Below are 3,492 nucleotides of genomic sequence, written 5' to 3'. Positions count from 1 at the left end.
TGCGCAGAAGACCCGGGGTGCGAGCAGAACCGCTGCTATCGCGATGGCTGCCAGCACGTGACGCCCAAGGACGCCAGAGCTCAGCGCGCAAGGCGTAAGGGCGCGGGGCTCGCGCACGACGCCTGACGGCAGGGCCGCGCCCACCTCCTCACGTCCTGGAATTGCCCCAACGTGTTCCCTTGCCCTTCTGCCTGGACCTGTTAGGACACCCACTAGAGCTGTGGTCGGTGGTCTCCGGTGACCTCGCTCACAGGACGGCTGTGGTCAGTGGTCTCCGGTGACCTTACTCCATGGACGGCTGTGGTCAGTGGCCTCCAGTGATCTCGCTCCGGTGAGCTGGCTGGTTCTTGGCTGATGCGATGGGGATAAGTTCCCACAGTGTCTTCCAACATCCGTCCAGCAAGTCCAGGTTTGGTCGCATGTCGCAGTTTAACGGAATTGTGCAAGCGCAGTTACTCATCTTCATTATGTATATGCTAAGGTGACATTGAACAAAGCAAGTGACGTGACTGCCAGAGAAAAAAGGGCTGGGAAAGTACATCGTACCCCTGAACCCCGTGGAAACTACAGAGTGCTGCTTTTGTGTCAGTAGGTGCACACAAATGAACAGGACTGTGTTCCAATAAGACCTTATTTCCAGACACCAAAATTTGAATTTCATTTGATTTTTGCATTTCACAAAATACTCTTTTGTTTTTCTCCAAGCATTTTTTAAAATGTAAAAACCATTCTTAGCTCACGAGTTATATAAAAAGTTTGCCAGCCTCTGGGTGTTTCATATATACAAGGGGGAACCCCCCCAAAATGGAATTTATTTATAAAAAGCTGTGTATCTATTCTTGCATGTTTAAACTTCAGTCACCTTCAAAATACTCTCCATTTGATACAATACACCTATCAAGACATTTTTCTACTGCTCAGAAAGTTGTTTAATTAGTCCCTCTAGTGCTGCTGCCGTTTTTTGTTTCACTTCTACATCAGCAAAATGTTTCCCTTTGAGGACTTCTTTCATCCCAGGAAACAAAGAGAAAAGTCACTTGGGGTGAGATGGGGTGAATAGGGAGGGTGGGCCCACTTTTCCTCAAAAACTGCTGAACATTCAGTACCGCATGGGCAGGTGCGCTCCTAAATCACCCATCAGGACAAGGGCAAACACATTGAAAGAGTTCAACAAAAAAATTCACTGAAGCTGAACACAGCCTCTCACGACGACGACAGCTGGTGCACTGATACCGACGGGTTTCTAGGACACTGACCTAGCGGGAGGAAGCCTGTGCTACAAGGAGCCTGCCCTCCAGGAGATAATCCTGTTTTTCGCTCCCCAGCCCCACAAGGTATGTCGGTAGAAGTTCAGCCATTGTTAATATATTGAGAACGGTTTGTAAGACACAGATGTAACCTGGCAGCCAAGGAGAATGGGCTGGAATGCACTGCATGACCAATAATGTACCAGTCAGTGAGGGCAGTGGATGCCGTTGAGGGAGCATGTGTGCTGTGTGGCCATCACATTCAAAATGACTGAGTAGAGCAACGAATCTGAATCAAATTTTGCTTTAAGCTTGACCATTCCTCCGCAGATACTATTGGGGTGACTCAGAGGCAGCAGCTGTGGGCAGCTGGTGATTGGCAGCTTCATCGCAACGACATGCTCACTTATGCATCCTGTCTCATGCAGAGGTTGTTTTGGCAAAGCATCAAATCACCCAGGTGACTCAGCCCCCCTACAGCCCAGATTTGGCGCCCTGAGACGTCCGCCTTTTCCCAAAACTAAAATCACCTTTGAAAGGGAAGAGATTTCAGACCGTGGATGAGTTTCCGAAAAATATGAGGGAGCAGCTGATGGCAGCTGGGAGAACTCTGTGAGGTTCCAAGGTGCCTACTTGGAAGGGGACTGAGGCATCATTGTCCTATGTACAATATTTCTTGTGTCTTGTGTCTTCTAAAATAAACATCTGTTTTTCATGTTATGTGGCTGGATACCTTCTGGACACACCTCGTGTTCGTGTGCGCACATGGTATGTGTATATATATGCAGTCTATATATACCTATATATACACACATTTATATATACCTGTTTATTTAAATAGAGTTTATTTTTTATAGAAGTTTTGAGTTCACAGAAAAATTAATAAGAAGGTACAGAGGTCCATAATGGGGGAGACTGTGCATGTGTGCGATCGAGGGGTATTGGGAAATCTCTGTACCTCATATTTCTTGATAGTCATCCCTTGTCTTTTACAGATGGTCCCTGACTTACAATACTTGGCAAAGATTTTTTGACTTTACAACAGTGTGAAAGTGATACCCATACAACCATTTTGTTTTTCACTTTCAGTACAATATTCAATAAATACATGAGGTATTCAATACTTCAATATAAAATAGGCTTTGTGTTAGATGAGTTTGCCCAATTGTAGGCTAATGTAAGTGTTGAACGTGTTCAAGTTAGGCTAGGTCAGCGATTTTCAACTCGCAACACACATAAACTAATTACTAAAATTCTGCAGCACACTAAATTATTTTTGCTGATCTGATTAAAAATAGGTAAAATCTTTTATTCATTCACACCAAATAGCTATTGTTGTGTCGGGTATTGGCATTTTTTAAATTTAACAATCTAGGTACTGCATGTTTTAAAAATTCTTGCCGCACACCAGTTGAAAATCACTGGTCTAGGCTAAGCTGTGATGTTTGATAGATTAGTTGTATTAAAGGCAATTTTGACTTACGACATTTTCAATTTATGATGGGTTTATTGGGACGTAACCTCGTCGAAAGTGGAGGAACATCTGTAATGTATGGCCAGTAACTTCTCTTCTTTCACAGTTGCTTGTACTTAGGTATATTTCAAGTGTGTTCGTAATTGCTCAGTGGAGAATTTTTATGATGGCTGCTTTAAAATCTTTGTCCAACAGTTCTGTTGATTGCCTTTTCTTATTGGAGTTGAGATCTTCCTAGTTCTCAAAGTGAGAAGTAATTTTGGGTTATATCATATGCATTTTGAGTACAATTTTATGACGCTCTGGCTCCCACTTAAATCTGTTGTAGCAGGTAGCTAACCTGCTAGGTCCGGAATGCATATTCTGGCTCACCTTAGTGCGCTGGTTCTAGTGGCAGTTTAGTTACAAAGTTTCTGCAGGGGCTGTTGCTAAACATTCTATAATGCACAGGACACTTTCCAGACAACAAATTTTCCAGCCCCAAATGTCAGTAACGCTGAGGTTGAGACATCTTGGCCTACAGGCCGGACAGGGGTAACTTTACTGCAGGGGAAGGGTGTGGCACATGGCCTCCCACCACCTCTTCAGTGCCTTTCAGGGGACAGAGGGATGCACTTTCCTCAAAACAGGCTGGATGGTGAGCAGGTTTCTGTCAGGCTGGGCCACCCTTTCCTGGCCTTTGGCTTTTCCTATGGCCAATACGTGTGTGTTGTTGGGGGGAGGCTGTTGGCATTTCCAGGTTGCAGGCTTCTATAGCCCCAAGTTGGACCC

The sequence above is a fragment of the Pteronotus mesoamericanus genome, unplaced genomic scaffold, assembly GCF_021234165.1.
Source record: "Pteronotus mesoamericanus isolate MK-2021 breed Mesoamerican mustached bat unplaced genomic scaffold, CSHL_Meso_final contig_752, whole genome shotgun sequence".
Lineage (NCBI taxonomy): Eukaryota > Metazoa > Chordata > Mammalia > Chiroptera > Mormoopidae > Pteronotus > Pteronotus mesoamericanus.
The sequence above is the reverse complement of the archived record's forward strand: the minus strand, read 5'-3'. Positions refer to the sequence as shown.